This window comes from Erithacus rubecula (genome assembly GCF_903797595.1).
Source record: "Erithacus rubecula genome assembly, chromosome: 12".
Lineage (NCBI taxonomy): Eukaryota > Metazoa > Chordata > Aves > Passeriformes > Muscicapidae > Erithacus > Erithacus rubecula.
The window spans coordinates 4,908,595-4,935,723 of record NC_136664.1 but is presented as its reverse complement, the minus strand read 5'-3'; the positions used below and the strand labels follow the sequence as shown (position 1 = coordinate 4,935,723).

General features: G+C 38.9%; 1 long non-coding RNA gene across 1 annotated transcript in view; it reads right to left on the bottom strand.

Annotated features, from left to right (window-relative positions):
• Positions 1–27,129, bottom strand: part of LOC306807013 — a 52,842-nt gene that overhangs the window by 5,652 nt on the left and 20,061 nt on the right. Inside the window, exon 2 of the long non-coding RNA XR_013775622.1 lies at positions 1,282–1,437. This is a non-coding gene — a long non-coding RNA (uncharacterized lncRNA). The remainder of the gene's footprint in view (positions 1–1,281; positions 1,438–27,129) is intronic.

Genomic DNA, 27,129 nt, shown 5'->3' with positions numbered 1-27,129 from the left:
TTTCTTACAACCAATGCAAACAGCATGGAGTGTTCTTTTTGTCCATTAAAAGCACAGTGAACAGAACAACCAAAGGAGAATAAATAAGAACAGTCTCTGATTTGTACTGAATTTCTGTCCTTGGGACTGGATTAAAAAGGATTTGGCTTCAGAATTTTAAAGCTACAGGCTCTCTGTATTTTCCACAACACCTTGGAAAATGAGTCTGTTCACACTGAACAAAGTTTAATTACTACCAGCAAAAACCTAGAATATCTGACCTGGGATAACTCTTGCTATTTAGAGAAAAAATAAACAAAATGGTTCAGTTAAATACAAATACTTGTACTACTAAATGAGTCACAAAAGCAGAGTGTTCACCTTCTTAATATATTTGTTCCTTGATATTTCTGCTGGCTTCACTAACTTGTTTATGTCCCAAAAAGATGCACAAACATTGTGTTCCACACACAGATTCCTAGCTCTGGTAACCTATTATAAGAGCCTATTAACCTATTAGTAACACTAAGACAATTTCTAAAAATCACATCAAATAAGCAGCTTTTTGCCTTTCTAAAATAAGCAATGGTTTTTTTGCTTTACATTGCCATTAACAAGGAACCTGCCATCTAATAAATGTCACAATCAGTTTCATTTAATTAAAATAATAAATATTGTACAGTAATGCAGATTGACATTTATATCTTCATTTACGTGAGGCTGGATTTATGGCCAATGCTTTATTTGATAGAGGCCACAAATAATGGCTATTAAAGTGCCACACAATGGACACAAGATCACATTAATGAAATTAGACAAGGCGAGGCACTGATATATGGAGCCCTCCTGCTAGAAAATAAAGTAAGTCATGTCCAAAGCAGATGTTTTCCTTGGCTGCAGTTTTAGGTTTGCTGAATTTTTAGTGGGTAGTTTAACTTCTTCTACACAAAAGGCAGAAAGGAACAGAACTCCTGTGACAACACCTCTCAAGATGTATTACAAGTAATGCAGCACATGAGCTCTGCTTCCCTTGTCAAACATGTTCATGCAAGAATAATTGTTAAGTATAAAGAATTGTCTAATAGAATACTGATTATTAAATTTCAGCTAAGCAGCCTGGTATAAAGTTTTTTGCTAACTAAACATACATCCTGGGAGGTAACTATAGAAGCATCCAGGTTCTTAACCTTTTTTATTAAAATAATATCAAGAGTTTTGAAATATTGGTGTAAGGTTACTATAGGGCAAGCAGAAGGGATAAGAGGGAAAAGTCATTTTCACAAAGGAGGATTCTCCTCTTACCTCTACAGTTGCACCACCACCAGTTTTTCTAGCCCATCCTGGATGCATTGGGAAATACTCCTTTGCTTCTCACTCCAAAGTTTTCCATGAAAGATAGTACTGCAGTATCTATCCTCACAGTGCTTGCTTAACAAATCAGGCTTGTCCATAGCTCTGCTGCAGTGAATAAATAATCTCAAGTAGCAGAACATTGTGAAAAATGAAACAAACTTGCCTCGTGGGCAAATTATCTAACTGGATGCTGTGTGTGAAGTTCAGATAAACATTCAGTTACATGGAACAGCATCTCAAAGTTTGATATTTATCTTTGTGGATTTATTTTCACCTCAGGACCTTCATGTGCCATGCTAATATGATGCCACACAGGTTCATGAGAAAAAAAGAACAAGTAAATCATTTTGGGAGGCAACATAGACAATAAACGTGCCAAAGCAATGAAAGCCATTGTAATTTTTTGCTTCTGAACTAGACAAATAGCTTTTAAAGCTATGCCTTCTAAAGAATGGCTCAGCTTGGTCATTTATGCTAGAACTAGGCATTACAAGCCTAAGGGTCTGGTCTAAATAACAATACCTTCATTAATCAATTTATAACAGCTGAGATCCTATTTCTGGCTCTAGAGAGGAATGCAATCTAGCCAGCTGAAATTTGGCCTCACATTCCTCAGGCTCAGGTGAAATGACACTGCAAATAATTCAGACATCTCTGGACAATTTATTCAATAAATTGTCCAGCTTCTTGATCTATTTATCACAAGGGATGGAGCTGATTTAACTAACAACTTTTCCTGCCTTATTCCAGAACCATTTCTGCATTCTGCTTCAAATTCTCCCTTGAACAAAATTAATTTCCTTATACAGATAAATCTATGCTTATGTTTCTTGAGAAACCAGGCACAGATAAATCTGAGGCCTTAGGCACTTTCACTTGCATACCACTAGAATCATGCAGTGATAAAATACTGTTGGCTCAACCTGTGACTTTTAGTCATAGTCAGATGCCATCCCAGGGCTGAAGAGGATGCAATCTCACTCCAAAGTCCTGCAGGGTGGGTTAAATGCCCAGACAAAGCTGTGCTCCTTGTCCAGCATAATGTTCTGTACCTTTCAGAACCACAGTACTCACAGAGGGGTGCACACCTGGGCAACACAGGCTTTATTCAGATCAAACCTCTAGGCAGTACCCACTTCTCTGACAGCAAATTCAGCATCTTTTCCCTGTTACCAGAACTTTCTAAGGCTGTTCCCACATCTTATTCCTCCACACTGTGAGGCTGAATTGAACAATTCCTGTTGACATGTAATTCTGCACTAAAATCCTAGAAATGCACAAAAGCTGGGAAGGCATGGGACATGCAATTTAAAGCAAAGGTGAAACTGGAAAACCAAAACCACCTAGAACTAAATGACTGAAGGAATGAATGCTCCCTTTTGGTCAGCTTTCTAGGTAAGCTCAGATGGGCTCTCTGCTGCATCTGTCACATCACAGGTACCTTCAATAAACAAGTTTCATTTTGGCACACAAAACCCATATCTCATTTCAACAGTGAGCAATGTGTAATCACCATGTACAGTAGACATCTAAATATACTCATTTCCTGCATACATATAATTCTGATTAAATTAAGAAAACAGCATATCAGCTTCAGTAAGAAGTGCCCCAGACACCTGCAATTGCTGCTCTTTTGTTTCTACACATTTCTCACACGACATCCTGCTAAGCCAACCCTTCAAGAAAGGGCTTCACAACACTTTATCAGCTCTTGCAGATGAGTCATTAAAAATCGAAGGTTTGTTGACAGAAAGCCAAGCATCACTCATTCCTTTACAGATAGCAACTTCTGGGGGAAAAAGAAAAATAAACACCCTGTCTGCATCAGGTTTCTGTACCTGTGACCTCAGTCAAGTATGGATACACCAAACCAAATTATAGTCTTGCTGAAATCAAGATAAGTTTTGCCATTGTAGTGCTGAGTCTACCAAATTTTGACTCGGCCATGTTACAAATCAGGCTACCAAAAAGACAGGATTCCTTTAAACAAACCCAATTGCCTTTACAAGCCACACTGCTACCCATTTCCTCTTTTACCATGTGAAAGTTAGGGCAGCATTCCTCCTGTCTGGCTGCTCAGCATGAATAATAGATACATCATTTTTTAACTGTCAAAGTATCTGTAAAGGTGCACTCGGTCCTTTTAAATACCTACAGCAAACTGTTTATCTGGCATTACACTGAGCTCACATTTTCCAGCTAGCAAAGAAATTACTAAAAAAGACCTACATGTTAAATCACAGAAATAATTTTACTCACACCTTATTATCCTTATGTAATATTTAATTATCTCCTCTCATACTCCCTTGCCTCAGTGACAATTTGCTCAATGATGTGTCAAGGAGATGGAAAAAACAAAACAAATGAGGTCAAATCTTTGCAATAATACACTGATGTTTATTTACTGAGGGCCAGAGCCTCTGTGGCTGCAAATGGTGCAACTCCTGTGCAGGCAGCTAAGCTCTGCTGACTTACACCAGCTGGGACTGAAACACAACTGCTGAGAAAGAGATTACACTGCTGTAATCTCCAATGTAAACCAGGCAATATTTCAGACACAAAAAGCAAAGACCTTAAAGGAGAGCTGAGACTGTACTGATAGGGTGACAAACACTCCCCTACCCAGCAGAGGATGAGTTTTCAAGTGGTGTAAATGGACACACTTCTCCTGGAGCTCAGCTCAGGACCACCCAACTGTTTGTGTTGCCTCCAATATTTCCTTTATAACAATTAGTCCCATCTTCCCTCTACTAGTCCCTTCTGGCAGTGCCTCTTCACTGCTCTTGTCCTCAACAGATCAGATGGGTTTGGCACAGCTGCAGGTGCCCACCCTCTCTGCTGTGCCAAATACCATTCCTGTGGCCATGCTCTAAATCAGGTTTGTGAAAGGATACCCTTCAGAAATGAAATATTGTGACTGTTGCAGACTTGGAGCCCAACAGCATGAAAAGCTGAGCAGGAAAGGCAAAGTGGGCAGTGGGAACAGGAGTCACACATGGTGGTGGGAAAGGAGAAGCCTCTGAAATCATATCTGCCAGAAGAGCATTATTGAAACATCTACAATAAGTCACCTTATTTCTTGGAGTATGGCTGGCCCTCAGGGGCATCAAACTTTTGAGGTTACAATCCAAGAGCTACCTGATATTTAGAGGGTAATAATTTCTTTCACAGGTCAGGATTAGGCACAGCAGACACGTTTAAAGCTTTATTGCATATGCACAGATATGTAAGCAATCAGCAGGTGTTTAGAGTACAACAATTTGGCAGTGGCCATAAAGTAGTTGGTGGCAGAGCTGGGATAAAAATGCCCCTGTTCCCAACTTAGATGACAGCAAACTTGCCAAAAAATGTATCACAGTTCCCCATGCAATAGGCAGCACCTACCCCTCGTGCACTGGAAAGAGTTCACCTCTGCCTGTTCTGTGTGTTCAGGATGCCACATCACTCTCCTGGTTTGGAAGAATCTTTTGGTTTCCCTCCAGTATTACTGCCAACAGGAGCAATGGTGGCAGGGAACATGGTGATTTGGGAGAGGAGTTGCATGCATTTGTTCTGAGCAAGGCAAGAAGTCCCTATTAAAAAAAAAAAAAAAAAGAAAAGAAAAAACCCCAGCCACCCACTTCTCACACATTAGCGTTTTCATTATTGATAGCACCTCAAGGGCTGAAAAAATGATGGGAGACATTGGGGAAAATTAGGACAGGTTGAAAAAAAATGAAGGAATAGACAGTCCCAAGAGTGAGGATACCATTACTATAAGTTGACAGACCATTAAAAAAAGGTCACTATCCACTTTAAATATATGAACAAATTAACAGAATACACCATGTTCAGCTACATGTTCAGAAGCACTAATGAGAATAGCTTGCAGTTCGGTTTACTTAGCTCTTTAAATAAACATGGGCTATTGGAAATGTTATACAACAACACCAGCACCATAAGTGTAGCTCCAACTCCTGTCATTCCTGCAGATGAGTTACAAATCTACAAGAACTTGTCTGCTCCATGCTTACAGCCACCACTAAACTTAAATTAGTAACTACGTAGGCCTCTTCCAAGGCATATCAGAGACCAGCTGTGCAAGGACCTGTCACCTTCTTGTCAGTGAAAGTTTTCTGTCCAAAGAACTTTCGTCATCCCCCATTCCTCAAGTAGCTGGATGTCACTTGAAGAGACAGCTGAAGTCACTTGCAATGAATGGTCTCAAATCAGAGCTCACTGCCCTTGTCACAGAAAGTCTCACCCCGCAGCTAAAACTGTCACTGATCATGTTTAGATATGTACACTGAGGTATCAGATTAGAAAAGAGTATGCACGAGATGGGAGTTTAAAAGAGGCCAAGTTGCAAGGAAAATCTTAATAGGGAGAAGCAAAGGCTTGAAGAGTTAGCCCTTTTCCAAACCAAATTTATATTTCCCATCAAATCCAATAAAAAATGTCTAGCTTCTAAAAACGGCATGTGTCCAACCAACATATTCAAGAAGGAGCTGAAACTTTAAGTGGTACTTTGGCCAGAGAACATGTAGATTGCTGAGATATTATGGCATCTCTGCAGCAAGTTACTTCATTAATAGGAAAATACCCAAAAGGCATATCTTGCCTTCAAGATTAATGCTCAAAATGGTAGACGCCTGTGCTATAGTTAAGAAATAAAGAAAAAAATTGCATTAAATTGGTATATTATTTTAAAAATCCCAACACCTTAGACATTATCATATTTGCTGTTTGTTTCTGACCCTCTTGCTTATATTAGCAATAGGAGCTTTGCCTCCTGGTTATGGTAAGAGATGGAGCAATCCAGGCTCCACAGTTGCTCTCCCAGCTCAGGTACTGACTTTTGGGTGACTCTCTTAGATTCTCACTAACTTCTAGGAAATGCAGTTTATCTGCTGGCAAACCCATCTGCCTGGTCCTGCCAAGGAGCACTTGAGGACACATTTCTAAGGCTGACCTCTACACTAAAAATAGTCAAGTACAAGTTGGGTTGCAGCTGTTAGTAGAAAGACAAAGGACATGGAAACATCCAGAAGATGGTCATTATGTTCTACATAATTTCATTTCACACTTTTAAGATATTGCCACACCAGTACATCATAGGAGTTGGATTCTGGGGAATGCTCTGCAGACTTGCCTGTGTTACACTGCAACCTCTGGTGCAATCTGGGCCAGCCCAGGAGCTCCAGAAAATGGGTTTCTCTGCAGAAGGCAAATTTTAGTGGGAGAGTTGGATAAGAGCATGGAGATTGGAAGACATTCGCAACAAAATGCAGGAGTGATTTTTCCTCCCTACACAGACACCTCCCAAAAAGCTGGAGATGGAAGAAATCCTTTACAAATCTCAAAGTTTGTTGGTGCCTGGGAATTGAGAAGACATACCTGAGTTTTCACTTCTGCCTGTCCAGTTCTCCTCCAAGGCTTTAAAGTTCCTGAATAAAGTATTTAGGCTCATCTCTGTCCTAGAAGTTGATTTAGCCAGTATTTTGCTCTCATTATATAAAAGAAAATAATCTTCAGTCAGAAGCATCATAAGCTTCTTTCCTTTTACCCCTCACTGTTGGCATGAAAGCAAGATAATTTGTTCCAACTATGTATTTGCAACAACCATTTGCTTTGATTTTGCATGAAAACAGAGCAAGAGAAATTTTACTCCAAATTTCATGTCAAAATTCCCTCCATAAATAAAGCTTGACAGAGTGAAGGGTATCTATTCCAACTTTTTTTTTTTCTTAAGTATATTTATTTTGTTCTCGCCTGAAAACACAGCCGGGAAATTTCATTTAAAAATAAATATGAAGGAGTATTTTTCAGAATAGAGACCACATTTTAGCCCAGGAAATTTTATTCCTCACCTTCCATGCTCCCCAGGAATCACAAACAGGTACAAGAGTAGGGCCTAAACTAGACTGCAACCAACACTTACAGATTTTGTTACTGAGAAGTCCTTGAAATATCACTGCACACTAATGACCATCAGGAGCTCTCACAGCCCCCTTTACACTGTGACACAAATGGCATTTGTGTTGTGACCCAGCTGTAGGGTGCAATCACTGCATTGTGTTTGTCTTGTGAGTTCAGACTATTATTGTATCACTCCACTCAATCACAATCCCATGCAGCACCAAATACCTAAAATAAGTCAATTTTATATTAAATATTAAACCAGCCTCATCTGGAATATCTAAAAACCTGTCCAGAGTATTGAGCCATACAGGAGCCTCTGGATCCTCAGCCCTTTTAAAAATTAGGCCACTGCTTTAGAAATCTAAACATAGGCTAAAGGATCTAACTGTAGGCTCCTGTTTTTGAAAGTTCTTGGTCTTTAATTTTCATAGCATGGTAAACAAAGCATCTTTTTTCTTCCCTGCTAGAAAGTACTCAGAGTTCAGAAGTTTATTGGAAACATAGCTGACATCCAAATCAACACAGACTGCAAAAACAACAGGGCTGACAAGACAGAACACTTTCAAAACATCACACTGATCATTAGAACAGCAGAGCAAAACATTAATATCATAAGCTTTTGCAGTCAAGGACTCTGCTCTAGCTGAGAATAGCTCTTTAAGCAAGGGAAACCTGGGAAAATAGACTTTGAAGATAAATAGATGGATTTGCTTTCCAGCAAACAAATACGGGATCAACAAAATTGAACATGATGACTATTCCATAGGCAACAGTGATGCTGCCATGCAGATTTTCAAAAATGTCACTATAGCAAATAAGCCTCTGTTTTGCTCTTGGGAGCAACAGAAAGTGAGAAAGTAGAGTAGATATTAAAGGACGTTTAGGCAAAAAATAATAGACAAAAAATAAAGAAACTCTCCCCTTCATTAAGTCCAACTTTCAGTTGACAGTCAGACCAGGGGGCAGGGGTGGAGAGGTGGGGGTGCAGCTTTAACAAAACACTATCTTTTTAAAAAGATCTTCCAAGAGAGAAAACATTTTTTTTTAGCACTGTGGAAGGGAAACAAAACCTCAAAAACAGTAATTCATTTCTAATAGAGAAAGGTCCTATTTACAAAATATGTTTAAGGAGTAAATCCAACACAGTTCCCCCTAAATTCAACCTTTACTGGAGGAAAGCCTCATTTGTCTGATCCAGAATGAAATAAATCAAAATAAATCACAGCCTTTTACTGATAAGACTGAAGATACATGGTAAGGATTTTCTGGACACTGGAGGATCTTTCTTTTCTAGTTCTACATGTGAAATAACTCCCTACAAATATGAACTTCATACATTTTAGTGACATGAGTGCCTGTAGACCTTGCACAAACAGACCTACTAATGATCTCAACAGGAGCTACAGAGATCAATAGTGTTGGCACTGAATTACTGGTGTGCAGATGTATGTTTGATACATGGATACAAAAAATATTGTGTCAGCTTGATCTTCCAAGTTGATAACTTTTACTGGAGGTGCTGGGCCCTTCACTATTTATATTATTTCATTATGGCATTCTTTTTTGGAGCAATGACTTTGACCTGGCAAACACCTTTTCCTTGCCAAAGTATGTGTATTTACAGCAGGAAAACTAAAAAGCATCATTCCCCTACTGTCTATACAAGAAAGATTGGCAGTAAAACATATCTGTATTATAATGCCACAGATTGAGCTCTTATAGTTAAATATCTGAGTTTTTGGTATTTCCATTATAACCCCAACCATAAAAGTGTGTTTTGAGTGAGATTTACAAGCCAAAGGCTCTGATTTTCCTCACTTGAAGTGATATAAATTAGGAGTTAGTGCACACATGGCATGCATGGGGAGAGATTCAAGGATTCAAGGTTCTGGAGAAAGGAAAAAAAAAAAAAACACCAACAAAAGAACAAAGTCTACTTTGCATACATGATGCTCAATTTGCAGACATCCACGTTTATAAGAGTGAGCCCATTTCAGCTCCATTCAGCTCACTTCTGTTGCAAAAGCCTTTGCATGGTCCGTGCATCACCTTTTCCATAAAAATGAATATGCTGTGCTAACATAGCCTTTACCTGTATCTAAAAAAAGTGCAATAATATTGGTGTGAGTGAGATAGTCATTTCATTGAACAGCTCAACTTGGAACATTGTGTTTTCAATGAAAAGCAAATCTCATCCAGTGAAACAAACCTGGGACTATAAAGATAGGAATTTCCAGATCTTCATCCCACTGCTGCCAGTGATTTGATGAGTCACTTTATGAGAGTTCTCTTACCATTTAGATTATCACACACTCACCAATTTTTACCTAGGGATACTGGCACCTGCTTGCTTTTCATATTGGGGGTGTTGTGAAGATTCAATAACATTTCCACGTGTTAAGCATTAGAGAAGTGCTAAGCAGTCATAGTGTCTGATTTAATGCTCCCTTTTCTGGGAGCTGGGATAGAGTTACAATTTTCATGCTAAGCTTACCTCATATTTCTTGACTTGGTAGAGGAAAGGTCTCTCTCTAGATACATATCACACAGCACATATTCCAAAACCAGAACCAGAGACTTTCAGGGCAAAAAACCAAAAAACTTGAGCCATGACACTCATTTGGGTGAACTTACAAACAAAACCCACCCTATGCACCAACGTTTCACTCTTATCTTATTAAAATTCATTCGTTTTTCCTGCATGTTTTTTCCATTTTTGCTGCCTTGGTTTTTCTGTCCATCTCCATCCTTCAGCAGACTCTGTGGCTCACCAAGGTCACTCTGCTGTGTATGACATCACACGTCACAATCCCCATGGTAACCCCCATGTTGTCACAAACAGTGTCAGAGGAGGAGGGGGAATACAGTTAGGAAAGAATATTTGCACACAAATATCTTGGCATTCAAAAAGACTGGGAAAGAAAATGCACAAAAAAAGCCCATGACAGCTTAATGAGGGTTTGGTAACATGCTGTAGTTTTCCAACTGTGTTCAAGTGTGATCTTGGTTCTTAAGATCTGATTTTCCTACTTTTATGGACTTAAAAGAACCACATCCATTTTGCTCAGCACAGCAATCTGAAAGTTCCCATGTCTGATTTTATTATTTAATGTGTAGGAAGAATTGCATTTCAACGCCTGCTGAAGAAACTGCCTTTTATAAAGACAGTCTACAGAGATATGTTTGGAATTTTAAATCCTGGTGTTTTGCTTTTTCTTTAATCTTTTATTAATGGTTTGTGTTCCCATTACTCCAAACTGAGCATTAGGTTCCTGGGGAAAAGCACCAATCAAATGTGTAGAGCAACTGGAATGTATTTGAAAATAAAGGAGGGTTAGCTGATCAAAATCAGTATTTCTGAGATTTAGACCTGTATTGACATCTTGTATTGAACAAAAAAAAAGTAAGAAAAAGGAGAATAGTTTAGACAGCAGCAGGTCTGGAGGTAGTGAGAGAAACTGGCACCCATTTTCCTTTAGTTCTGATTGATCAATCTCAAGAGGTTACACCAGAACCAAATTCAAATGCCATTTACTTTTTTTTTTTTGTGACAGAGCTGGGCAGAAATTAATTCTGCTGCCTGATCTGACCACAGCCCCAGCTGAGACCCCCTTGCAGCTCACTCCTGCAAAGAGTTTGTGTAATTTGAGTTGTGAGGGATGATAGCCATGATTTGCTTATTTCAACTCAGCATGTGAGAAAAAGAAAAACAAAACTTTTCCTGGCAACACCAACAGCTAAATTTTGACTTTTTATCCTTACTCTGGAAACCTGAACAATTCCCAATGGGTTATAACTGCACGTCCAAAGATTCTAGGGAAAATAATATTCAAGCAGAACTGTGTGGCAGAAAAAGGGCACTGTGACACACTGAGTTCCCCTCCCTGAAGCACAAACACAGCCCAGGCTGCTCCATCTCACAGCACCAGGGTCCCCACCCCACAAAGGCCCAGGACAACAGCTGGCAGCTAAATCTACCCTGTAGTGATGTTTGGTTGGGTTTTCTACAACTGTATCTATTCACCTACTATTACCAGTATCCTTCCTTCTCCATAGATTATATTAGTAGTAGTAGTTTTATTCAAGTACTTTACAGCACTTATAGTAGCATGTTTTATCACTGTTAAGGAATTCTGGATTAAAAATTATCTACAAGGGTCCTTCTAACCTGGCCAGTGACAGGGCTCATTGTGTCCTGATTATAATGTCACTTGTTTTAAATATTGTTAGCCAAATATTAACTTTTAACTTATTTCTTTTGCTCAGGATGTGTGTGGATACCACAGTGTGCTGCACATGCAAGCCTTAATTGTCCAGGAGAAAGAAAAAAGCTATGGCCTTCCTGTGTTACTGAATATTTGAATATTTAGTTTTAATCAACACATGAATTAGAGATCCAGTATTCACTGCCTACCACATCTCATTTATGAACCTTCTCTTAAAATCCATGTCTGTTTTAAAGTAACATATTCTACAGCCAAGTATCACCTTGATCAACACAATTCAGAGCTCCTAAACAGCAATATATAACATGTTCTTAAAACATTTTACATGAAGCAAAGGAAGTATTGCACAATGTAAAACCAGAATGTAAAAAAAAAAGAGTGTGCTGCTCATCTGAGTAAACTTCTCTCTGTCACCACACTTCTAACACTGCCTGCTTCTCAGACACAAGGGATCAGCTGAAAAAAATTCATGATCATCAGATAAAATCTAAAATAGAAAGTAAAGTTAAAACTGTGCAGATAATATGATGTCTCCTATTTTCCTAGCTGACCTCTTGTTTTAACTCATTTACTCAAAATACCAAGTGTCAAAAGCAGTGCTGAAGCAGTAATTCAATATTTGAATACACAAATGAAATATTCTCTATTACAAAAAATGAGTGATTAAACATGACAATATAAATACCAACAAAACCCTAAAACTCTGACAAACATACAACAGGAAAAATGAAGCATGTTGCAACAAAAATGGCCTCTAGTCATCTCAGCAAAATTCTTACAGGAGCCATTTGCAGCCTGAAAACAGACTCCTCAAACAATCAAAGTGAATTTCTAATAAAACATTATTAAAAGCAGATATGCTCATAATATTTTTATTTTCATTTGGTAGCAGGCTCGCTCTGCAATTCTCCCATACAAACCAGCTCATTTTTGAGTGGTTTAGAAATGGAGCACACCAAGTGCTGCAGTCACACAGGAGCCCAGCTGTTCTGTCCATTCATTCCCCTGCTCACTCCTGAGCCTCCCTCCAGCACACAGCTGCTGCTGCTTTGCCCTGGGACCTCCACTGAACTCAAACTTGTCACAAGGGTTTGGTCCCAAAGGTCCAGACTTTGTCTATTTGTGTCCCTGAGTGTCACACAACCTGTTAGTGCTGAATGTGTAAAAAGTTTCCAAACTTGTCCTTTCAGATCCCCCATCAGAACACAGACATCAGTTTTAAGGGATATTAAACATCCCAAATGTAGATTTTTAAGCAAGGTCTGCACCAAGTATTGTATTAATTACCAGGACACTTCCAAGGCCGTGATGCACACTTTAGTTATGTACATCACATTTAAATAATTGAAATTATTTTGCTGTTGGGATACAGATTTTATTCTGTGTTCCCCTACATTGCACTGCACAGGAAAACCTGAACACTGCAGACCCAGAGTCTGAAATCACAGAGCTCACAGGTGCAGAAAGCAATTCCAGGAGAAATGCATCTGTCCCTCAGGCAAAAAAAGAGAATTCTTAGAAACCAGGACAGAAGACAGCACAAGTCAGCTGGTCAGGGGAAGAGCAGGTCAAGGAGGAACTCTGACCCCCACAGAGTTTTCTATCAAAATAATGTTTTTTAAAAGATAAACTTTCACTAACATTTTTAGTGACACAGCTGAACAGACAATGAGAGTAGTTTATGCAAGAAGAGGTGCTCTTATTTTTGCTTTTTTCTTTTTATCCTTCAATTTGGGTCAAGCACCTGAAACTCTCCCCTCTTTACCCCAAGAAAATGCACAATATAATTCTGTACTTTTTGCAGTTCATTTTAAAACACCTGTCTGACATTTTTGACACCCAGATGTTGGGACAGGATGGAATGACTGCCATTCCCCTTGTCCTCAGAGGATGATCATATCACAGGCTCAGACCTGTATTCTTTAAGAGCATTAATTAGAAATATCATCTACTAATAGTTGGACCTCTCCTCTTAAAAATCCCTTGAATCCATGAACTTTCCAAAACTGATAGCATGTGTAAGAACATTCCAGCAGAACAAAAACAAAGTAATCACACACAGATTTAGACTAATTCTTTTTTTAAAAAAAAATAAAAAATTTCACTGTAACTTTCTGCAGTATTTCTCCATTGTTTTATTTCCAGAAATTAACTGAAAACTCCCTGTATGAAGGTCTCAATTAGAACTGCTTTTAAAATCACCTTCTCCTGAGAAGTGTCACATTGTGTGGTACAATTTCTTTTTCCAGCTGAGAGGGTGAATAAAATGAGGCCTTTCAAAACATGTAGGCAAACTGACCTCAATATACTGGAAACAGTCAAGGAAAGCTATGTGCAGGTGAAACAATATTTGGTATTCTTGAGTAATATTTTAGTTCACTCTAAGAACCTGACAGTGATTATCAGCAACCTCATCCTCACCTGAAAAAAGGAACTTGTGGTGAAAAGTTGCCCAAGACCACATGTCACCAGCTAATTTCACCTCCTCAATCCATCACCTCTGTGCTCTATCCATTTGCCAACAAAACTTTGTGCAATAAGAGATACTCTGCATCCCACTTAAACAACAAAATCATGTCATGCCTGACATTTCTGAAAAGCACTGCAGTTGAACAGTAACTTCTGCTATTGCAAAAGACAGAACATTTCCAGATTGTCCCTGACTTTCTGCTTTAATCACCTGTGATATTTCTGCAATTGCAGGCAGCTTATCTGCAGCACATGGGACACAAGCCTCTGCCCCTTTATTGTCCCACTTGGCTGAAGATTAGGGATGGGCTCCCCCCTTCATTTTTACTTGCTTAAACCAATATTTCTCCTTGTAATTATCTAATTCTGCTACATATTGAACGGTCCCTGAGTGACCTATGCCAAACAAGAGCAGTCCTTTCTGTGAATTCACAGTTGCAATTACAAAGCAAACACTACCATCTGCTGGCCTGTTTGAAAAAACTGTTCCACTTAAAAAAGAAAAAACAATATTATGTTCCTTCTGGCCTAAAACTACAGCTAAAACTCCTTATAAAACTCCAGCTAATTTTCCTAGGACTGAAGAAACCTCTAACAGTCAGACTAGAAAAGCATGATCTTCTGTGCTCTCCCCCTTCCTTTCTGCCCCCATCAACCAGAACTCGATTAAATCCTGTCCTGAAATACTGGGACAGCCCTCACCTTGTAGATGTTCACTCTGTAGAGTTTTACTTGCACACAGCACAATGGAATGAGTTTAAAAGGTGGGAGATGTGACAAGCTCTTGTCCCTTGACCATGAGCAAAGCAAAGCTCTGAGGCACAGGATGGACAGCTGGAACACTCCTCCCAAATCCTCCCAGACAGCACAGGATTCCAGCCTGCACTCCCCAGTCTGAACTTTGCTGGGGGTCTCTAGGTTAGAAAATAAAGCCCAAAATAAACATATTTAATGCAAGTGTAATTTCCTATATAGGATCCACTTTGTCCAGCTTCAGTCCTGTTTCCTCATTCACACAGCAACCTTTGCTGCACAAGGTTCACTTCCATCTAAAAACCTTATTTTTTTAAGTGCACAAGGTATGCAAAATTCAACACCACCTGTCAGTATCCAAGAAACAGCTTTACAAAGACAATCTCCTTTATATTATATAAAACCCTAGTGTTTCTCTTCTTTAAGCCATTAACTATTTTCATACCCTTTACATCAGCTGGGAACTATATATCATAGACTAAGACAATCTCATTTGTTTTAATGGCTAAGTAAATTCAAAATGGAAATGACTAGGTAATTTGTTCTTGTGCTTTTTTAATTTTGTTTTCTTCATTCCCCATCCCCCTCACCATCATACCCCAGTCCCTCTAGAAAAAAAAAGAAAATCATTTTAGTCAAGGACTAGAATTCTGGCAAACTATCTCATCTCCACTGAATTAAACATAAATCAGGCTTAAGCAAATCAAAGATCTGGCTTCAAAATTTCTTTAACTTCCTAGTACTAGGTTAGGATGTTTTATTATTGGCATTATTCATTATAAGACTTTAAAGTTGATCTCTCCAACAATAAAATCTTCCATAGCGGGCAAGAGATAAAAGAAAATGTAATAGACAAATAATTGTAGTGGTGGCTGTTACAGCAGTAGTGGTATCAGGTGCTGTGCAAGCAGATGCTGGTCAGCCCCTGATGGATGTTCTACTTTGCTATTTAACTGGGGCACACGACCTGGCAGCTAATTATCAGTCACCTGTCATTCCTACACTTGAGTTAATCCTAATCTGCATTCAGCACTGGGTGACTCCAATTGGATTATCATTTGTTTTCAGCACTTCTACATCCCCAAGTGTTTTAGAAGCCAATCCAAATTGTAATAAAACAGATGCATTTTTTTATTTCATTATCTAAAGTTTCAAAAATTTTGGACACTGATTCAGTTTTGTTAGGCTTTTTTTCCTTTTGCTTCTCCAGGTCTCAGGAATGACTGGTAATACATCCAAGCATGTGGAACAGCAGATACTTCATGCTTTCTTTATTTTCAGGCTACTTGGCACACCTTTAATTTAGGTGCACAGAATTTCAATCCTGCAGAAAAGTCCATGCAGAACATGCCAATAGTAGATTTTAATTCAACAATGACACAAGAAGTATAGGGTATCTCAGAAAACTGCTCTGTTATATGAAACACATGTCAGCTGGTTCTGGGGAAAAATGCAGTGGTCCAGGACTTCTCCTGGAAGTCAGACAACTTGAACAGAATATGATGCACTTTAGACTTTGCCTGCTCTGAGCCTCTTACCATGAGCTGCACCCTTGCACAGCACAGGGAATACGGTGTTTCACAGAACATGGATTTAAACATACCAGTTCATCTGATTCATAATCTAAGAACAGTTCTCTACAGCTTGGCACAAACTAAAAAAAAAACCACCTGAATTAGGCTTTAATCCAGTCAGTATATATTCATGCAGAACCAACCAGAGTTCATTGGAGCCTAACACAACTTGCAGTTCTAAATATCTTGCTGTGCAGCCACAAACACCATTCACTCTGCAAACAGGAAGGAACAACAAACATTTGTATTGTTTTCTAATAAAAATCAGACTATTTCACTGATGTTCACATACTTTAACAGAGGGAAATCCAGGCCCAAAAGCCAAAGCTAGGAAAACCAAATGTTAATTGACAGGCAGAATGACCAGGAGGTACCCCAAAGTACAAAATGGACATGACTTAGATTTGTCAAGGAAATCTATCAAAGAAGAGTTTCTGAACAGATGCACAACAGAGAGAACAAATAACTGCTGGCATGTTTAACCAGAGCCATGTGCTAAAAACATAATGGCACGGACAAACTGCGAAAAAGAGGGGTCATTTCTGAGCTGCAAAATGGATTTATTTTGATTAAGAAATACAAGAAGGTAATACAGAGAGCAGTGACCAGAGTTTCAGATCATACAGCAATAGAAAAGGAACTCATAAGCCCCTTAGGGACATAAGGCAACCCACCCACACACAGCTTATATTTCAAGTCTTCGTTTTAAGGCCATGACTTGACCTCTGTTCAGAGACATATTAAGGTCTTGGCACAGTATCAGATGCCTAGAATAGTGAAGTATCGTAAACAGATTTAGTGTATGGAATTTTACACTGGCCAAAATTAATTGGCTACGAGGTCAAATTACAGCTGTTAATATTTTGCAGTAGGAGCCAAAGCCCTCCGATTGCCCTGCAGTCTATTAACTGTTTCCTTCGTTGCTTTTTATGTCTCTAGTTACTTTGTTGGAAAAAGTCACAATTTTGAGGTTTTCCAAAAGTGACAGCAAGCATTAAAATGTAGTTCAGCTTTGTGCAAATCCAGCTTTCAGCCAGCTGCAGAAGTCACTGATAAAGACAGGGCCTGAAAGAAAGTGCAAGGGAGCAAGGTCTGGGGCTTACAACAGCCTAAAATCCCAGAGAATCTAAGTTAAAGCTGTTCTTGCAGCACCACCAGCTTTTAACATGAATTTAGGCAAATCATTCAGGTACCACCAGCACACTCTGCTGATGCTAAGGGCTAACATCCAACATACATCCAACATACATCCCTTATGAGAGCATCATTGCTCTCCAACAACTATAAAATCAAAAATCACAGTCTCTGTGGCCCTCCAGGGTGGAACTGAATGGTGTGATCTGCTTCCAGACAGGTCAGTGTCTGCTGTGACCCACTCACAGTTCAATCCTACCCACTCTTGGTCCTGACCCCTTCCCTCCTGCCTGCAAAAACACACCAGGGTTGATAGAGCAGCTGCCTGCTGACCCATTCCTCTGGCAGCTGATCCCCTCCCTACACATCTGGGATACAGCTCAGCCCCACTCTGCACTAACAAGGGCCATCTCTACATGGCTGGCTTTAGTGGCCCCAAGGCTGAAGAGGGATGGAGGACTGACTTCATGGCCAACCTCAATTTCCATGTAAAAGGATGAGGAAATGCTTTCTGGCTCCACTGAAGCCAATGGCAGCAGTCCCATCCCCAGGATTTTTGCTTACAGTTATACAGCTGTATCACCAGCTCACTTCCCTAAGAATTTATGTACTATTGCTAGAGGTGGGATATATTTGAGCCAAGTCCCAAAATCTAGGCTTGAATGTACTGTAGTGTCAACTATAGATTTTTATCATCAGTGACCTCCTACCTAAACTTTTTGCCCATATTTCATACCTGAGTAATGAATTGTTGGAGCCACTTCAGCAATTGCATCTGTGCTTGGCTTGAGCCCTTAAAATCAGAAGTACTCAGGTTTATAGATCTTGAAAGTCTGTGTATCCTATCAAACCTTAATTATTTCTAAATTCTAATTTGACTAATATGCTGCTTTAGAGCCATCAAGTTTCATGAAGTTTACCCAGGAAACTGACTTCAAAGCCAGGATGGCTCAGCTGACCTGTACATCTTTTAAAGCAGGTGAAGAGTATTTATTAATACATGAGCTCCTCTAAGATGAGATTTCAAAATGATTGGGACAAAAAGAAATGTAGGTCTTTACATCAGCACCTCAGAGTTCTGTTATGGTCTCTTAAAGGGGAGTGTGCATCTATCTATTCCTGTCCATATCTTTCCTCTCTGAGGATATTTAAAGAAAAAAAAAATATCAAAAAATAGTCCAATTCCCAAAAGTTATTCAACAAAACTTCTCCTTCCCTACCAGGTTAGCTGACATGTTCTATCATAGCCATACCCTCAGTCTTTTCCAATTGTGCTTATTAGAGAAATCCTATTTCGCAGGACAACAAACTATCAATTTTTACCCAAAAAACATCAAAAGATTTTGAGCCACATACAGGATTCCAAAGAAACTGGAAATACATCTAAAAATTAACAAAGTCCTTGTTGTTTCCTCCTTTTCCTGGGTGCTGAGGGAAGCACAAAGCTGGAATTATTTGCAATGACCAGGCCCCTTGAGCTCTATTCCATAAGGGCATCACTATCTACAGCTAAGCAGGGCTATACTAAAAAAACAAACAAACAAACAAAAATCCCCTCCCAAACCTAATTCTTGCTATCTTTATTACTGGGAAGGACAAGAACAGCATTTTTCCTGTGGAAGGGAGCTGCCTCACTCCAGCAGCTCCCAGGCAATGAGCAGATTGCGTCAGTGCACCCCTCCTCTCCATTGCCCAACCTCGTTTCTGCCTCCCAGTTGGCATCACACAATCATCACCTCACAATTATAGAACCACCATGTGGTAGCCATAGCATCACTTGCGTGGAGAGTGTAATTGGGAAAGTGTCACTCTATTGCTGCTTGACTTAGAAGTGAGAACAGACACATCCTTTGTGAAAGAAAAGACAAGACAGTCTTCTTCCACCTCTCAATTCATCTTTTCCTCCCACATATTCAGGGTTTTTTTCTACCCCAAGCCAGGCAGAAAGACTGCAAGATGACCAAGGATATAACCAAACTTAATGGATAAATAAAGCTCTAAAAAGGGCGTTTGAAATGAGGTGTTTCTTGAGCACATCTTACCAGTCTCAAGGGTAAAATCTTATCTATCTATTCCAAATTGAAGGGCCCAGCTTCCTTAGGCAGCTTAATATTCTGCTAAAGAGATTAAATTTATTCTTATGCTGCTTCAATTCTTGACTAAGCTAAGGCAAATATCACATAACCTTGAACTGCTTATAGGCCCTACCCTTGCTTTGCCACTCATTAGCAATTTTGACTTCTTTAAAAACATGACTCCCTCCATTTGATATTACTCTACAGAAAGACTTAGGTGTGGATGCTTCAAGGTTTCTTGTTTCAGTTCTCAATATTGAAGAGATTCAGTGCTAGGAATGCTAAATCTTAAATCAAGAACTGAAGTCAAATCCTTTTGTTTTAAGCTATTTACAAATCTTAATACCACATCATGGAAAATACTGTATTGACAGACTAGTCCAGGTCACTGCCACACTCAGCTCCAAGATGAATGCAAACTCACAACAAGAAAAACAACTTCTCATCTCTAGAGAATTTGACTTCTCTTCTGCCCTTGCTGTTAATATGGATAAAGAATTCTTCTTCCATAGGGAATGGTGCACCCAGCCCTTACTTTCCAGGGCCAGAAGGTGGAGTTGTAATGTCGAGGGCCATTACACAACATCAAAAAGTCATGCATTTCCCTGAGCCCTAGTTGTTCTCCACTAGAAAAATGTATTGCAATTTTGTTATTATTAAAAGAGAAGCCACTGCCCTGTGCTGATGCTTTGTAAATGCTCATTTACAGGCACAACTGTACAACTACATAACAGCCAAAACCAGAGAGAGCATTTAAAGCCAGAAAGGAGCCTTTAAAAGGGCAAACAAAACCCACAAATAACTACAAGTACATTCAGCTTTTCCCTATCTTTTAAATTTTTCTAATTCAGAGCACTTTCATAACATCTGCAAGGGACTGTTTAAGTTAGTCATTCATTTCTAAATTCACATTAACAGTGTGCAAAGGGAATGTTGCTGTATTTCACATAGACCACTGGATAACCATGTATATACATATATCTGTTGAAACACACAGCCAAGTAAGTCAGCCAGAAAACTATGCACTCAATGGAAAATCTGAAACAAAATCATCCTGTGATTACATCTCAACAGTGCCCCTTTAAGCCAAAACAAACATTTAGCACCAGTCCATCAGTAGTTAGCAGGAGGATATATTTAAGCTGACTCCCATATATTGGCAGCAGAGGGATTGGAGGTGGGATGTTAAATATGCTGACTCTTCCCAAGCTGATTTCCTATCCTGGACAAATGAAAATGAAAGCACAATGTCCCAGAGAAGCCCCAGAGCCCTGAGCTCACCAATGAAAGCTGAGTCCCCAGGTCAGACTGCAGGGAAGGAAGTCACTGACATTGACTGTGTGGCACTGTCAGTGACGCTCAGGGAGTCACTGCTCTGCTGCACAGCTGGGCATCCTCACATCTGGAATCACAAAATAATTCAAAAAGCACACACAAACACAGCACCACCACCACCCCAAAATCCAAAGTACCTAAAAGTTCTTCAGGACTGCTCTAAGTCCTTTAGGTTTAGCTCTTACAAGGCTGAGGTAAGGACTAAGAGTTAAAGACCCCAAGTCACTGTCAGATCATTTCTTCAGATGGATGAAAACACATCCTCAAAAAAACTCACTATTGTTGTTATTACAATGGACACTTTAAACCAAATCAGTTTTGGAAATCTGTTTTCTAATTTTTGAAAACCCAAGTGAACAGAATTGAAGGAGTAATATTTTTTGAAGATGAAACAGGTTTTTTGGGCTGGCTCAGATTCTAACACCTTCAAAGCTTACTGTAACTGCAGTTTTGAGCACAGCCTGACCTTCCAGTCACACAGCAAAGCTTCAGCATACCAGGAGCTGACAATCTGAGAAAAATCTCACAGGGAGTCAATGAAAACCTTTTCAGAAATACTTATTTTGACACAGAAAATTTAAATATCTGCACCAAGTATTCTGTACTGTGTACCAGGCCCAAAGCATGTAGAGAACATTGGAAATGCTAGGGTCAGAATTTTTACAGCAGGGTGATACATTTACTGCCCTGCTGAGAAAAATCAAAGCATACTGCCATTCAATTTGCAATTTTTGTCACAGTTCTGGTAAGGAGTGCCACCATGAGAGTTTCAGGATTGGGAAGCTACAGTGAGAAGAGTTGGAATTGGAGATTTAAGGGAAGTGTGGCATTTGCTTCAGAAAACTGAACTGAAAAAGAATGGATGAGATGAGACTGAGCACTATAAAGATCAAACACTAAAACCAGAACCAACACATACAAATAGAAATTATAGCAGATAATAAAATAATCAGGAAAAATATGGTAACATGGCTGACAAATAGAAAACTTCCTTATGAAAGGCATCTAAAAAGTAAAAGATAATTCCTTTTGCAATAACTCCTGCTGATGAATCCCAGAAACCTGAAAATGAGCAGCTTTGTTCAGAAAAACACTGGATTCTTTGAGAATTCTGCTGAACTGGAGCTTGTAAAGTATAATAAAATGAATCCTTCAAGAAAATATGAGTACAAGGAAGAAAGGTAATATTGTCTGGGGGAGAGACACCAAATGAAGTTACATGAGAAAGCAGAGAAGTGTGAGAAGGTCCTGAATACAGGAATGTAGGGGAGGAAGAGAGAGATGTAAGAAAACCTCAAGCACTATGGACAAAGGGCAGAATGATACTTACTGAATGAGCAGGGGGAAAGAAGAAACCACTGCAGCTACAATTTCCACACCAGAAACAAGAAACTGGGGAGGAAACAATGATAAAAATGGTTTTTCAACTTGGGGGAGAGCAGGGGGAAAACCTTAGAGAGGGGAAACCAGGAGGAATATGAAAAAGAAATAACAAGATAAACAATACTGTTTTGTAATGACTTCAATACATAACTTTGAAAAGATGTAGCTCTACAACCAGTTAAATGTTCCTTAGAAAATACAGTCTTCATTCACCACATACTTTTTTCATTAAAATACATTTAACATGTTCTGGATTCAAATTGGATTCAAAGCATTGCAATTCAACAATTACAGTATTTAATAAATGCTACAAAATATTTTTACACACAGGGTAGCATAAAAATGAATGTCAGAAATTGAGAGGGGTTGATTTTTTTTTTTAAATGTTCTTTTTGAAGTAATCTATCTTTGCCCAAGTTTTATCAGATGCTTAAGTGTTTAATCAAAATGTCTACTGTCATATCTTCCAATTGTTATTTCACAGAGAAAACTATGATAAAAATCAACTATATCAGCACACTAGAAAACTGTTTCTTATTAGGGTATTTCCTACACCTAAAATAGCTATTATAATAGACATCACAGAACATTAATTACCCCAGGCATTAAATCTCTATTATTCTCTGATGGAAATAATTGTAAATTATAAAAATACATTTGAGATTAATTTTGAAATGTGTGGGAGGCAGGCTGTCTTTGTCTTTAAAAGAAAAATACCTAAGATATGTCTGTTGTATTGGCCTAGCCACCCACATTGCTTCTAATATTTAGCCCATCTACATGACTTCTTTATTTAATTTCTATTTTTCCTTTGGGTTTTTTCCTCTTTTCTCAATGATTTAAAGTACTGACATGCTGAAAAAGATGTAGAAAGTAATTTTGAAGCCCTGTAAAAGGCATCACATTAAATGACTCTTTGCAACAAATCCACCACTCGAGTTTATCAGTGCAGTTGGGAGCTCTTCCCATTCCCAGATTTTTACTGGGACAGAATCATGTTTGCAATATAACAGAAGAGTTTTAGTCCAAGGCTTCTTCAAACTGACCTCCTGTAAATCACATACAGAGAACAAAACCAAAAGTACTTGAAAAGAAAGCAACATTTGCTTCTAAGAAACCCTGCAGCAAATTAAGCAGGTGCAGAGACTACTGTCTGAGAGAAAGACAAAAAAATCTGTTAATATTTAACTCCTAAACAAATGCTGAGATTACTGTGGAAAGGCTCACAATTTATACTGCATTGAATCAAGCAGCTGGGGAAACATTTAAAAGCCTGTAAGGTAATATAGTCATTAGGGCTATTTAAATTCCCTTGAAGGAATTTAGCAAAATACTCTTAAATGGCTTCAAACAAAATGCACAAACATCCTCACTGACAGGGCATAATGGGATGGACTGGAATGTTACATGGTGGGTAAAAAGGACCTTTACAGCTGGAGCCTGCTAAGGATAAATTTATGACAACCTGGATGACAGCTCTGAAGGGAGAGGATATCCAAAGAGGCAAGAGGTTTAGATTCCTATCATCCTTCTGAAGAGCAGCAAGCACCCAGGTGAACACACCTGTCCAAGGATGCTCTGAGCTATAACCCAGTTTCACATGAATAGCAAATGATCTTTATAAGGTGTGAGGGGCAGCAGATACTTGATATCAAGGGCAGAGCTGCTGGATTATGAGGATGTGAGGCTTTTTTTACAGTTCTGCAGAGATATCTATCACCAGCCACCAGCACATGCACCTCTCCTTTAATCAGCAACAGATCTGGACACTCATAACCTGAACAGAACTTTCCATCTGTTGTGCTGTTTAACAGGTTTCAGATAGGAAATCACTAACATTTTAACTTAATCTGATATTCAGTGCCCCACACAACAACAGAAAGAATTGATCATTCTAGAAGCTGCAGATCTTCACCACTCAAAACCAAAACAAATTTGTAGTGAGTCTAATTAATTTACTAGGAGAAAGTACTATTGTTTAATTAATACTGTTGGGGCAGTATAAAACTAATGAGGTTTTTTTATCCCCTAAGTTACAAAAGAGATCAAAGCAGCAGTCTAACATAGCCCAGTTTTCCATGCTTGTGTCTCCTGGTTTGAATGCAGCCTGCTCTGTTCCTGCCCACACTGCCTTCCTCCCCTACCCCAGCACCCTCAAGCTCCAGCATGTCCTGGATCTTTCTCCACTGCAACACCCTGAGCTCCCTTTCCCAGCTTGTCTCCCCCACAATATCTCCTCCACATGTTTAGTCTAGTTTTGGTGGATCTTCCAGATGGAGTGGAACTGGCTGTGACTAGACCAGACCTACTTGTGCAGACTGAGCCCTTCCTCTTGGCTGCCAGGCAAACCAAACACCTTTGAGAGCAGCCTTTCAGCTGCTGCAGCTCTGCCAGATGCATCAGGGGGATGCATACAGCTCCCAACCTGCTGGAGCAGCAGCCCAGGCTTGATGGAAAAACTCAGCATGCTCAAGACTAGTTGCACTTTTTAATCAGGGAGCCCTGTTGATACACAGAAAGAGAAATCCACAGGAATGCTTGCTTAATCCTTGCCACCTTAAGAAACCAACATAAATTCAACAAGAGTGATTTGGTACCTATTCTGACTGTCTGAAGTTCCTTTGTCAAACGATGATAAAGCTTCATCAAGAGTTACAGCACTTATTCTCCATGTACATGCACCAAACATTTAAAATCTGAGTGTTTATTGTCAGGGGTGCTCTGAATGGCACAAACCACAGGAGAGACTTCATAAAAGCGAGTTCAATGGACATATTTGCTACTACTTTTTTTTTTTTTACACTTAATGTGATACTTAAATGAGTAAGGAAAGAATCATAATTAAGAGCTTCACAAAGTAGAAAGAAGCTTCTACTATTTTTGCTCAAATAAAACCAGGTGGTCAGAACAAGTATGAGACAGGAGGCAGAGCTGTGTATTTAACAGTGCCAACTAGAATCAACACAGTTGTATTTAATAATAGGAAAGTGGAATTTCCACCAACCCCTCTGTAGAAATTATTAGCCACTGTTGCACTGGCTTCAGCAAGAGGCAGCTCCCAGAGCTTAACTCTTCACAGTAACACTGGTCACAAGAGCTCTCAAACAGAACAAGATCCCCTGTGGCTTTTTTTGTGTCCTCATTTTACCATTCCTATACCAACAGACAATCCTTGAGTCAAAAATCATATACTCTGCTGTGGTACAAAGTGTTAAATGAACAGAAATGTAAATGTTCTTGAGTAAGAACATTTAAGATCTTGAGGCACTTTTATACAAGATTTCACCTGGATGGGAGTTCCTTACCAGTGACATGGATGTTACACAACAAACAAGTTCTACTTTCAGTAACAAGACTTATCACCAGGAGTCAACAAGGACAGCAAATCAGTCAAACTCAATATATATTTTTGTAGAGAGCCTATACAAAAAGCTAATCATAAACTGTGGTGACATACTTATATGTGAAAAGATAGAAGATCCAAAAAAGGCTCAACAAAATTAGATGTTAGTATTTTAATGATCTGTCTTTAAATAATACATCATCTTTTGAACAAGCTAATACTTTATAGATGAGAATCTTTAAATCAAGTGTAATTGAGCTACAGTGTTTCTGTAGTGGTGTCTCCCCATCCTGAATCTCTTTTAACACTCATTGATTTCTGTCAGACACTCATTGGAAGAATTAATTTATTTATGAACTTGTCATTACAAGTCATTGATTAAGACGTCCTGCCTTAAAGATTTAATTATGCCCTAAGATAAAAGATTTGCTAATTATTGTCTTTTATCTAATTGAAGTTTTGTATTACAAATAAAGTTCAAAGGTTTAAGACAGTTGCCCTTTCAAACATTTGGGCAAAGATGAGAATTTAATCATAGGGCAGACCATGTTCTCACTAGCAACAGACATACTCCAGGAGCTATTCTGGTAAAAGAATTGATGACTATTCAATGTGCAGAGATCCCAGAAAATCTTTTAACCTCTCTTTGTCTTTCACATGTTTTCACAGCATGGCTCTTTGTTTTGGATCCATCAGGTAATTCGACAGTCTGGTCCAGAGGGAAATAACTTAAAGCTAAGATTGGGAACTTCCACATTTATTTTTCTTCTAATTTTACTTACTCTTACATACTGACAATGGGAACAGTTCCTAAGAGTAGGGGGTTTCAGGTCTTCAAAAAAGATAGCAGCAATAACCTCACTTGAAAGTTTTTTCTTATCTGATGACTATAGTAGGAAGACATCAATGCTTAGATATCAACAAAATTAAAAATTCAGACAAAAAATTATGTTTAGAGTTTCCTTCTGTGTCATTAAACAAACTCATGAACTTGGTTAATTTCAAAATAGCACAAATCAAGAAGCAGAAACATCCACAGAAGAGAAAAGGCTAATGCAGACACAACTTCATTTTCAAGCTCCTAGGAAGCACAGAAATTCCTGGGAAGCACAAACAGTGTTGATAATTATTCAGGTTTGTTTTCTAGAACACCTGGTTTTAGAGAGCTGGCCCAAGGGAAGATCTTGACTCTCAGCAGCATTTACAGCTGCAGAGAACCTCAGGCTCAGCTGAACTTGCACCATGCAGATAGGAAGGTTTTGATATTTCATGTAGGTACTTGGTCACAATAAATGTACACTAGGCTACTACCTAATAAAGCTGCTTGTCATTTCTACATATAATTAAAACAAATATAATCAATTACTCAATTTATCTATATACAAACAAGCTATAAGATTTGAAAGTCTCCTTGATTTATAGCATTATTCATAAGAATAGAATATTTAATATTTCAGTGAGATGGACCAGCTCTGCAGGATTGGAGGTTTACTGTGTTCTACTTAATGAATTACCACCTAAACACCTACAAGATCAAGACAGAGAAGTTTATTTTGAAGAAATACTTGGCTCACAGACTACTGGATGCTGGATTATCTGGACAC